This window comes from Crocodylus porosus, unplaced genomic scaffold (assembly GCF_001723895.1).
Source record: "Crocodylus porosus isolate Cpor-Errol unplaced genomic scaffold, CroPor_comp1, whole genome shotgun sequence".
Classification (NCBI taxonomy): domain Eukaryota; kingdom Metazoa; phylum Chordata; order Crocodylia; family Crocodylidae; genus Crocodylus; species Crocodylus porosus.
Window position 1 is genome coordinate 73,176,093 of NW_017728947.1, and position 12,966 is coordinate 73,189,058.

At 40.1% G+C, this 12,966-nt stretch overlaps 1 protein-coding gene and 1 long non-coding RNA gene across 4 annotated transcripts in view; one reads left to right on the forward strand and one right to left on the reverse strand.

Annotated features, from left to right (window-relative positions):
* MIPOL1 (mirror-image polydactyly 1) overlaps window positions 1–12,966 on the forward strand; it is a 277,415-nt gene that overhangs the window by 149,360 nt on the left and 115,089 nt on the right. The window lies entirely within an intron of this gene.
* LOC109321215 overlaps window positions 6,743–12,966 on the reverse strand; it is a 15,650-nt gene continuing 9,426 nt past the window's right edge. Inside the window, exon 2 of the long non-coding RNA XR_002103997.1 lies at window positions 6,743–7,068. This is a non-coding gene — a long non-coding RNA (uncharacterized LOC109321215). The remainder of the gene's footprint in view (window positions 7,069–12,966) is intronic.

Sequence of the window (12,966 nt, forward strand, 5' to 3'; positions counted from 1 at the left end):
CAGGTGCATCACCTTGCACTTGTCAGTGTTGTATCCCATCCTATTCTCATCCGCCCACCCCTGTAACCTGTCTAGGTCCAATTGTAGCCTATTCCTTCCTTCTGGTGTGCCCACATCCCCCCACATCTTAGTGTCATCACCAAATTTGAACAGGGTGCTTTTTACCCCCTCGTCCAAGTCACTGATGAAGATGTTGAACAGTGATGACTGTAGTGTACTGTTCAGTACAGTGTCAAGCTTTTTAGTGCAACAATTTGTGAACCATACAAAAGCACAGTAATCTACTGGGGTATATACTGTGCAGTGGTTCTGAGCACTTTGCAGTTGGCATCCCATGTTGTGCTGGCTAAATATCTTAAGACATTTACCCGTGCTGGGGCTTTTACTGCTAGCCTTCTGAATGTAATGTTTTATAGGTGAAGGAACATTGTAATGTGATTTCTTGGTAAGTTGGGTATGTTCATGGAGAAGGCTGTGGTTGCCTACCCTGACCTTCAGCATGCTCTTCGCTCAAGGATTGTCCACGTGGAAGACTGATTATAATGACGTATTGATGCTCCTCACTGACCTCATGCCTTTCAAATAACTGCCCCCAGTCCTGGCATCACTGGCCTGGAATGAAGGTATGGCACTAAGCTCAGTTCCCCTACTATTGTTGGGGGCTTATCAGTTTGTGTTACATTGAATGGGGCTATAAATCTGGATAACTGACAACTGAAGTTCGTGTTGCTTTCCTGAGAGAGGCCAGCATGTTTACCTGGATCCACCTGACGGAAACCCCAACCCAAACAGACCCCAAATATACAATGAAAGCTTTTTTTTGAACCACATGGCCAAGGTGTAACCAACACATGAAACCAAAGCGGGAGGGAGCCTTGGATGCTGGTTGGGCAGGGCATCTCCATACCACACATTGATTGGGAGCTACTGGGGGTGTGGGGAGAGGCAGAGGCGAAGCCCTGTAACAGGAGATATGGTGCATGAGAGCTACTAACCCATGGTCCAAGGAGCCAGGAAGGCACCCAGTGGGGCCCGCTCTAGGGAGCAAGAGTACAGGAGGAGAGAGGCACCAGGCTTCCTGAGACCTGCCAAGGCCAGCATTGACTCAGCCCACCTTCCACAGTCAACTTGCTACCTCTAGCCACTGGCAGTCACCAGTGTAGGTGTAAGAGACCCAAAGAGAACAGGGGTGGAATGGTGGGACACATCTCACCAGCACATCAAGCCAAACCAGTGTGGGCCCAGGTCCTGCTCCAAAGGAGCAGCATAGCCTCTGCAAGGAATGGGGGTCCAAGTTCCAGAGCAGGCAATGATCCGGTTTTTCTTTATTATGCACATAAAACTTTGGGCGGCTGCAACATTTAATTAAACCAAGGGGCAGAAGTTTCATGACTGTATTTCCCCTGCCACCCCAAGGTTTCATGCTTCTTAAGTTGAGCATGAAGGTATCATGACTGCCCACCCCTTCTCCCCCTTGGCAATGGCATAACTGCTGGGTGCAAGCAGGGTCTTTCCCCACTCTATCAATGTTAACTAACAAGGTTCCGAGTTCCGAAGTGGGCAACATTGCACAGTACTTGTTTAATAAACACACTAAAAGTTTGGCAGCTTCAACATTTAAATAAAATAAGGCACATCACTTCCTTGCGTGTTACTCCTTGCATGCCAGTGTGTAACCCTGGGAAGGGCTGGGGGGGGAGAGGGGAAGGGGGATGGTGCCCATGAGACTGGGACCAGAGGAGTCCATGGCCTGGTGCCAGGGTATGGACTCTCAAAATCCTCCAGCCGTACTCATCTGGGGAGTAGGATATTTGGGGTGCATGTGCACATGGAGAACCCAGGCATCTGGGACACATGCATACATACAAACACATATACATACAAACACACTTGGTAGGTGCAAAGTGCACTGGGTGGGCATGTGCGGAATGGACAAGCTGAAGGCTTATGGCTATGATGAGCCACTGCAGGTCCAGGTAGGTAGCCATGATGTCTCCACCAGTCAATCAGAGGTGACTTGGCTGTTCAGCTCTGCTCAAGAGTCTCCATCAGCCCAGGGAGCCTGCCAGGCATGCTGAGAGGAGTGTGAGAGCACCCCCCTGCTTCTCTGCTCGGACCATGCAGACAGGTTCTGAGCACCTCATCCCACCCCCCCCGCTACTCCCCCCCCGGCTTAACGTGTGTTCTGCTTCTTCCTGACCTAAACAGAGGCTTAGGAATAAAGCTTGAAAGTTAAAACGCTACAGGCTTCTTGAATACCTGTACTTAGCTTAAGGCAGCACCTTGCCCTGCCTTGTGCATGATTCACAAGATAAACCCAGAGATTTCCAATAGGAATCCATAGTGTCAAAAATATTCTGACCTGTTGTGGTATTTCCAAGTTCTTTGCAGCAAAAGAATTGCTTGATTATTTTCCCATAGTCAAGAAGCAAGTAAAATCCAAAAGCTGGAGTTTTCTGAGGGGTGCCTTAAGTCCAACGAGGGGTGCCTGGAATCTGAAAATGTTGAGAACCACTGCTTTTATCATTAAGTATGTAAGTAATTGTATATATCTGAGTAGTCTATCCTTAGAAAGAGACAGGTATGGGAGTGACTCTGCATATGAACAGTCCCTTTGAGCAGAATGGCATTACTCAAAGACATATGTTTTGGCAGGATTTGGAATTGATTTTTTTTCTTTTTGTCTTGAAGTACTAAAGTTACTCATGCGCTCAAATGTTTCCAGGATTGGGCCCAAAAATGGTGAAGTCTTCATATATATTTACTGACATCTTTAAAAAATTGCATTTAGATTTGTGTTGCAGGATAAGTGTGTATCGTACATCATGAACAGTCCCTGTAATAGTTTATTGTCCACCAGAATTGCCAGAAAGCCTCAGGAGGGTAAGCATTGTAATAAGAAAACACTCGGTTCCAATGTCTGATCCCTTCAACATCTTATCTAAAGTGTGATTAGGAATTTCTGTTTTAAGTGCTACATGTAAACCTTATTTAGTTAGATTGATAAAAAAATAGCATGTTAAAATAGTGTATGGATATGGTATGGATTTAATACCAGTTTTTATTTTTAAAAAAACTTCAATTCAGGTTACATTTAGCTGAGTAGCTGAGTAGACAGTTTGAAAATTATAGTAGGTATCAGACTGCTGCAATTTGAAATGGTTAGGATTTCCAACTCTGTCCTAGGAGGCGTACGATGGTCAAGGGTTTCTAATACAAATGGAAGTAAAACACTAAACCATTATGAAAGCAGTTTTTGTAAGAGGTTTAATAGAATTTCTAACATTTAAAACTCAAAATATGAAATAAAATTAGTCAAATTTAGTTTATCGCCTGGTCATTCTTCTCACCTTTGAGCTACAGTTGTCTCATTTTGGGGAAAAGGGGCTGCAATCTTGAACATATAATTGATAGGAATGCTGAATAGAAATAGCTATATACCAGTAGCAACAACAGCAATGAATTTCTATACTAGATAAAATAAAATCTGTTTATCTAGCGTACTAAATCTGTGTGCCAACTTCCAACCAGATGCAGTTTTAAGCTGCATAGATATTAAATCCTGAAACATTTGGTCTATAAACAGAAAAGCTGACATCAAATATAGCGTTGCTGCTAGACATAGTAATGGTATATATACTCTATTCACATAAAATAGAGGGATGATTGTGTTTTTGTGTGTTGCTTAGTTTTTTTCTTATGTTAGAGTATTAAAACAGATATTAAATTTTATCATTAATGCAGTGCATGGTCTCTCTTCAAATCCCCTTAATTACAGATTGACTCCAAGGATTAGACAGCATGGATTTTAATTTTAACTGAAACAAAAAGAAAAGCTGCTTAAAAATTATTCTTGCCGAGTGACTTGTTGGACCACAAAACAATTTTAACATCTTTTGACATGCAGTGTTGTCAAATTGAAACCATTAGGATAAAATGAAATGTTCCTTTAAACTCAAATTGTATGATGACTACTTCCAAAATAAAATGTTTTGTTAGCTCTGTCCTTACGAAGGAATGTCTGCCTCTTATAGTTTTGTTTTTCCAGTTATTCTTCCAAAAAAAGAGACTTGCAGTCTTGCTGGGGTATGTTTATGTTTGAAAGAAAATGACATCAGACTTCATGGTTCCTTTCTTCAGTAATTTGAAAAAAAGATTGCCTGGTAGAGTTTTACTGTAGCAGCAACAGCATAATTCACACCACTAAATTGTTTCCATACTCATCCCCTATCTTGAGGCTTATGAACTCCATAGTCAAAACTTCATTCCAGCGTGAAACTTAGAATAGCAAATCTAAGTCTAGAAACAACATTTTCACAAATTCAGGCATAATCCAGTAAATCTACTCAGGGGACTATTTGTGTGAATATGTGTTGTTCACAGGAGTAAGACTTGCAGGATTGAGGTCTTGGTTTGATATATGGTGTGGTGTTGATTAAAAATAAAATCAGGTTATCAGTTTAAGAGGCTTGTTTCAATTACCAGAAACTGCTTTGTCCTTCACAACAAAAATTATTAAAATGTATTACAATTCTTTGTTTTATCAAGCACCACAGAACTAAGCAGGAAGACATGTAGAAACCGATAGTCCCTGTCTAAAGTTATTTACAGGTATGTCAGTTAACAAATCCAATAATGCTGACTGTCTGCAACTGCTATTGAAGGTAGTGGCAATAGTAAGCATTTATCACGTCTCAGAATCAGGGCACGATTTTTTTGCTTCAAAAATCAGCTGCTTTTGTGCATAGGGAATAACTTTGAGCACAAAGACTTGGAAGGATGATGGTGTAGTTGCATGATGTGTGAAAGTTAAATCTGTCATTCACTTTTTAATGGTATTCAGTGACTTGACTGACTTTAGTCAATCAGGTTAAAATCATACCTTCTAAAACATTGTAGTTTAAATCGCTTAGCAATTTTCTACCAATTCCTTTGGTCCAAATTTTAAAAACTGAATCTTTGTCCTTTAACAGCAAAGGACATGGAGTTATACATATAAGATATGGAAACCAGGATTCTTGTTGCATCTTAGAGTTCTCTTCTGTTGGTTAAAGAAAGCCTGAAAAGAAGTAGATGGTATTTTTATTTTTAATTCTATTATAAACCAGTAGGAAAAAGGCTGTTCTAAAGGTATAATTCCTTCTTGTGCTTATGCAAAATTATGTTAAAATGATGTTAAATACAAGATAATATAACAGTTAATCTGTGTATAATATTGACATGTTCTTCTGAATATGCACCATTATGTACAGCAGTCTCAGAATTGTGTATTGTACTATAGGCCTTATGTGTTGTGCTTGACATGGGGGAAGGGAGTTAAGAAAAATTAATGCTAAGTGGGTGAATCTGTGGTTTATGACCACAGCATTAACATTACATATACTTTTGTTTACGATTGCTCTTCATATATGAGGTGATAATGGGCAAGGAGAGAATCCTAAGAGGACAAAAGTTAGATGTTTGTTTTATTTTCATTACCGTCTGTTGCTTCTTGCTAGCTACACAGAATGCGGGTTGGACAATCCTACCCTGACACACTTTTAATAACATGGTAGAAAATAATTCATAGCTTGTGTGAATATGGATTTCTATAATACATAAATGTCAAACTAAAGTGGCCTAAAAATGTCTCCCTGTAAAAACCAACTTTTCTTGTGCAGTGATTTCTGGAGTCATCTTTTTTAAGACCTGTTATTGTGAAGGACTGAGTACCCTCAAATTCCCACGATAGCTAGTTAGGAGGTAAGGATGCTCACTCCTGGCCAGTTAGATCTTTTGAAAAAATCCTTTTCCTACTTTGAAAAATTCCAGAAAAAGAAGGAAACCTGCTTGTGTCCTAAAATAAATAAATGCATGCGTGAGCACTGTCTCTTCTGAAGTAGTGCACATGTTTGTTTAACTTAGAGCTCAAGGCGCACATTAAGTCTGGTGTCTGGTTTTTAAAACAGTTCGGTGTATGTAGGCATCTATTTCAAAAAGAAAATTGTTCTAGAATCCTGAGATTGAGACTGATGAGAAAAATCATCTTTTAAGATAAGTAAAATTTGTCCTGGTTTTGACTGGCACTGTCTTTTTAGCAAGACAACTGTTTGTGCAAGGGAAGGCAAGGATTCCAATCAGCTTGGGGTGTCGAATATCAGGAATTTTTGGTTCATGTGTGGTATCTTTTTATATTTAGGTTATGAACCAACTGTCAACTTTGAGAGAAGGCTGGATGGTTTGGGTCCAGGGTTTTAATTTACCTGATTGTGAAGATGAAATATTAGCTGTGTTTGTATTGGTTACATTTTTGTTAAATGATTCCCTTTTTTTTTCCATTTGGCTGCCTAAGCAGAGACTAATTACATAATTGTTGGGGAATTGTTCTGCTTTTGCTTTCCGTACCTTTCTGCTAGCTAGTGCCAGTACTTCTTCATGGCTGTTAAACAGGATGTGCAGTTTCCTGGAATAGCTGATTTACAAGTTAGTACTTTTCAGTGTTGCATGTATTCTTGCACAATAATCCAAAAGCACAGATCTTTTATTTTGTGTTCTTATCCTCTTTTCCTTTGGATTAAGCCTATCTGTTAGTCATTACAAAATTCCCTTTCATAGTTTTTAGCTGAAATGGAATAATTGAGACAAGCAGTGTTCTCAGTCAGTTTTAGGGGGGAAAGAGAAAACATTCAATTTGGTAACATGGTGCTTGTGGATACATGAGAAAAAGGATCTGGAAAATAAAGTAATTAACAATAAACAACTCTTTATTTTATGTGGCCAATTTTTAATTGACTACATTTGAAAAGGAATGAAAAAATGATCTATTTGCTTGAGATTTGCCAAACAATGCTTTAAGCTCAAAGTTATTTTGAGGTGGTGAAAGGTGAAACATTTGACATTTTCTTTTTGGGCACTGCTTTAAAAAAGGAGAGGGCGGGAAAGAGGCGTTGCCACATCAGAGTTAAGGGTGTTTGTGGTTGTCCGTGACAGCGGCTCCAGTTTTAAAACACCTGTGTTTACTTTCCAGCTTTTCTCAATCTGCCTGAAAGTGGCCTAAGAATGACACAGACAGACCTGCATGTGTTGCCTCTGCAGTAGAAGGAAAAAGAGAGAGAGACAAAAATCAGACCTCTTTATGCAGCTAATCATTAACAGCACTTTTGTCCCTAGTTGAAAACACTTGGACTTTTTCTTACATTTAATATGATACCAGATAATTCCTGGAATATTTTTTTCTACCTGTGAAGCTCATTTTAATCTTACTAGTAACTTGTCTTTTCAGCAGAACTTTCTAATATTTTGACTTTTACAGGGTATAGAATGTTGATGACAAAACATCCGTTTTTTTGCCAATGTATTACAGATTTGAATAGTAAAAAATAAATACCTCTGTTGTTTTTAAAAGTGAATTGAGAAAGTAACTAGATAGGGCTTTTAGTTAATTTATGATATTCTAACCATAGCCAATTGCTTGCAAAGGCTTTATTAAACATATTATATTTTTAAAAAATGAAAAACAAAACCAGCTATAACCCTTTTTAGAATGGAAGATTTTATTTTACATAAATCTATTACTTCAAAAATTTAACTAGTCTATCTGCATTTTATCATTTAGATAAAAACTATTCCTGCCCTTTTGTTATAGCTTAGAAAATTAAGCTACATGGCATCTGGATTGCTTTGTCTCTTAAAAATTACCTACAGTAGACGGCGTGCTCTAAAAATGTTGAAATTTAACATGCATTTTAGTGATTGAGACAGTTTTTAAATATTTGCTTTGGTTTAATATTAAGAAATCTATGTTGTGTGGAAAGGATGCTGTGTTTGTCTACTAATACTTCTAATTGCCATGTATTGTTCCATTTTAATATTACTGGCATGGTTTTGAAACTTCTTGAGTTCTTTAAGGGTTATTCTCTTTTTTTAATTAGTTAGGCGGTCTCTTTTCTACTCAGATAACATTCTCTATATGACATACAACTTAAAGTATTCTTGACTGTAAAATTATCTCATTATTGTAGTGATATTCCCTAATAATTCAAACTCTTTTAGTTTTCGTGCTTTTTGAAGGAGAGTGAAGGAAAACATAGCTGTGATCATAAAACTATATACTGTCTCGTTGTTGGTCTTGATTCCTCTTAGACAGCTGCAGGGTCAGTATATAGAAATATACAACATGAAACCCTTAATCAAGATCATTAGGCCCAAACACAGTTAGTGTAATAAGGTTGTTCTGACTTAGCAATACGGTAACGTGTCAACCCTCCAAGACTTGGCATTTCCTCAAGACTTAGAAATGGTACCACAATTATCTCAATTTACTGAATGTAGAAAAGAGGCAACCTTTCCACTGTGTTCCAGAAAGTGATTAAATAATAATATTGCATCAACAGTACAAAAAAGCACTGTTCTACTTCAGTACATAAAACAATATTGGTACCGGCATATGTTTTGGTGCAAGTTGCTTGGCTCCCTTTCTTGCCACAGAGTACAAGCTGCATATATATATATATAATATATATATACATAACCAGGTATATACCAGGGAAAGAACTGAAACAATAATCCCAACATGAATCAAGTGAAAGACTTCTGAGAAGAATTTCTGGGACAGACATGCATTGATTTTGTTGATAACTCTGTTAAAATCACTAAAATCAGTGTCATTATGCTCAGGCATAGCACCCAGCATTTGGAATAAGAAAAAAATAGGACAAATGATAAAAATGGAGCACTACTTAAATTCAGAAATCTCTCCAAAGGAATTTAAATGACATGCCTCAGCAATGAAGTACCATATTTATTGATTCTAAAACAAGGTGTTTTTTCTTTATTTAACGAAGGGGGAAGTCCCTTGTCTTAGAATCGTGTGTGAGGGCAATACAGGGGAGTGGACTGGCAGCCCCTGTGTCTCTGGCTTCAGCCCCTACCTGGGGTCTGGCCTCAGCAGCTACCTGCCTCTTCCATCTTCCCTGCCACCTCTACACCCCACCATCTGCCTCCTGAGGTATCTTCTTATCTCTGGCTGCCCCCAACACACACACACAGCCTCTGTTCCCCTACCTGCCCCTCTCCCCCTGCTTACTCAAGCTCCATGCACACTGCATCCTTGGGCACTGCCCAGCCCAACCTATAGCAGCATGGCCCCAGCCCAGCCCATAGCAGTGGCACCTAGCTCACAGGGCTGCTAGGGTGGCTAGGCCGAGGCTATGTCCAGTGCCCCAGGCTGGAACAGGGATGGAGCCTGCCAACATGGAACAAAAGAAAGACTGGGGGAGGGAGGGAGGAGACGAGAGGCTGGAGGAGATGTGGAAGGGGGGAGTAAAGGCTGGGGGGGAGAGGCAGAAGGTGGAGGTGGGGCCTGAAGCTCTGGGGGAGCAGGCAGGTGGCAGGGGCAGGCATAAACAAGGAGTAAGCTGCTTGACCCACCTGCCTCTTCACTGCCTTCCCTTCTGCAGTGGTGTTGGGTATGAATTAAAGGTAACGCCTCCAATAATTAGTTTCTATACACAGAAAATTATAACAAATTTGTAAACTTTCATTGTTTTATTTTCAGGGCAATCTTAGATTTGAGTAAAAATGGTACTTGACTCACTATGCTACCAAAAATAAATGGATTTTTAAAAAAAAGCAGATTAGAACAGTATATGAAAATAAATAATTTTGGAGGCTGCATGTCTTTCTAAAAGTGGACTGCCAAACCTGGATAGGTGTCAGGGCCAGATTTTCAAAAACATCTAGGGCTGCATCCAGACGAGCGGGGCCATGTCGTATGTGGTGCTGCAGACCATCTGCGGCACCACACCACACATTCAAGCATTCCCTGCATTGCTGCCCTACAGCATGGAGGGTTTTTTTGACCCCAGGATCTCCTGCACAGAAAACCCATGCCCAAAAAAAGTGGGGCAGTGCATGCAGCAGCAGTGTGCACCACCCAGAACTGGAGCCTGATCCACTGGAACCATGCTCTGGCTGCCAGCCACACTTTGAGCTCCAGGAGCGCCGCGCCTGCAGCTTCCCCAGCCTCTAGAACCCCAAGTAAGGCTGCTGGTGCCAGCAGAGTTGCTAGCCCCCGCCTCCCATACCCCACCCGGGGTAACCTGCCACATGCCAGAGCGCTCGTGGCACAGGCATTCCTCCGGGACAAGTAGTGGTGACACAAGGTATGCCGCTGCTACTTGTCCCCAGGGAACCAAACGTCCGCACTCATCTGGACTCAGTGTATGAGTCTAGTCTGTGACACTGTGTAACTTTAAACTGTTTTTAAAATGGAGGGTCTCTTGACACTCAGAAATACACATTAGAGATCCCTGTTTAACTGTTATCTGTCCACTTGTGTACCAACAGAGAAACTAGGCTAGTTTCTATCAGGTGTTAGACTAAATGACTTCCCGAGGTGCCTTCCAACCCTAGCTTTCTATGATTCTGTGATTAAACCTAATAAAATGGATTCAAAGTTACAGTGGTTTCATTCCAGTTATATTGTTGTAGCAGCAGACAGATGTAAAAGCTAAATTGGAACAGATCACACCAATATAGTTTAATATTTTATTAAATATTGTATTAGTCACATCACCAGACAATGTGTCCTGCCTTCAGTTTCTTGTGGTATTCCAAAATCTGGGGTGGGGAGAGTTTCTTTGTTTTCAGCTCTAGGAATATGGTCCTATTGGAAACTTCTCAGCCAGCTGAGTTCAGTCTCTGACTTGTCTTCTACAGTGATCATGTCTGTGAGGCCAAATTAATTAGGAACAGATACTGAACATGAAGAGAAATCTCTCTGGATAAAATGTTTGACTTTTTTTTTTAAACTGAACGATTTCCTAATAAAATCATAATATTTGTCCTATATAATTATATATAATGTACAGACTCTGTGTGTGTGTGTGTGTATGTACAGACTGTAATATTATATAAAGGTATTATTATGCTTATAAACTTCCATATTGCTCTCCTTCCAGCCTACAGAAATTATCAGAGAGTTACAGTGTCCTCTGCAAATGTACTAAGTATATGTCATACCATGGATCCATTAAGCCCTACTGAACTGATTAGCCTATACCCAAAGCTGCATTAATGCAGCTATATTACTTCCAGTTCTGGAGCTATCCTACAAAGGTAGTATGGCATATCTTAATATGTACACCATACAGACATGCCCTTTGACATTCCCTGCAATAAAAAAGTTTGTTGTTTAGAGTAGACAGCAGATTTGGTCCTATCAACCTAGTATAGGAGAGAATAGGAGATGTTTAGAGTATGTAGCTATTCATGTAACGTGGGTTTTGGAAGAAGATAATTTAGCTGATTGACTGGTTAAAGTGAAACTCAATTTTGGGAAACCTAAGGTCTCATTACCACTTTGTCCTTGTGGAACCAAGTGTTTGCATCAGGGAGTTCTGCCATAAGAAACTGACATTTGCTCATTCTTTAGGTTGAATTATGGTCCCCAGAAAGACCAGTGAACAGAGCACTCAGAATACTTCAAAAGGTGCTCATAAGCTTTAGGAGGATAATCGTAGAATCATAGAAAATTAGGGTTGGAAGGGACCTCAGGAGATCATCTAATCCAACCATCTAGTCAAAGCAGGACCATCCCCAGTGATGAGATCCACTAACAGAGTAGCTTCTCTGACTAGTCTGTAAGTGTGTATCAGGCCTTTAAAAAATCTTAGTACCAGTAGATGCAAGAATCCTGAAACTGGTTATTTTGGAAGGTGATCAAAATATTTCCTCCAGGTAGGCCTTGACTAAACTGAAAGGGAAACTAGAAGATTTTGGTTATATTAAGTAGTCCAGAATCCTTGGTATCAAGACATGCATCAGATACAAAAAGGTGTTGGGCTCCTTGTTTTGTTATATCTCTTCCATTTGGAGGAGCAGGTCTTTCTTTGAGCTGGGATCTGTTGATTGAATGTGGAACAGCCTCTCTGTGGCAAGCATTTAGGATGGCAACTGTAGTGACACTGGTTTAGGTGGAACACTTGTACCTGGTCTTGAAGCAATAGGTCTGAGTAGTTTGAGAATGTCACTGGGCATCACCTGGACACATATGGCAAGTCTATCAACTGCAACAGCCTCAGCCAATGTGCACTAGGAGGAAGACAGTGGCCTGGTCTAGTCTGAATTTGGCAATTACTCTGGGTTTAGCAGAATTGTTAAGAAGTCATAATTTTGACTTCAGTGAAAAAGAAAAAGGGACTGCATCCTCATGCCCCCACTGGAACAAAAGTGAACACACTTGCAATTCTTCCTTGTGGCGAGGGTATTTTGCTGAATAATTGACTAAGCAATGGACCTCAGCAGAAACCACATATTTATCATAAGAGATGGTTTGCTCAGGAAATTCACCAAGCTGCTGCTGGTTCCCAGCCCATGTACTAATTCCATAGCTCAATCAACTTCCTTCAAAGGAGATGGAAAAGAAGTAGTAGTCTAGTGTCTGTACTACAAAACACTGAAGAATAAGGAGGAATGCCAGACAAGTGGCTCTGAGTTCCAAGATACTTATGATCATATCCCTTGTATTTGCTGGTGGTCCAATTGGACTGCCCATGCCATCCTAGATGCATCCATGACTAAGGTTATGTATCTTGACAAGATTTTAAATATTACTGCTTTGGGGCCTAGCCACTAGGTTAGTTCCCAAAGAGCTGACACAGAATGAGAATGATCTCTTTCATTTGATGCTTTATTAGGAAGTTGCCTCTCTCAAACATGTGTTATAGAGATCTCAAGATAAAATCTGATGAGTGTCACATACATGTAGACAATGGCCTAATGATATATAGCAAATCCATATTTGTTATATTCAATAGGAATGTCATCCCATTTATCAGTCACTGAAGTGAGAGGTATCTGTCCTTGAGAATTAGTGGTGTAGCAGATGCTTTGGAACAGGCATGTTCAGTCTCCACCCTGTGGACCAGATCTGTTTCCCTGCTTCATGTTATTCATCCCACAGGGCTCCGCACATATATATATATA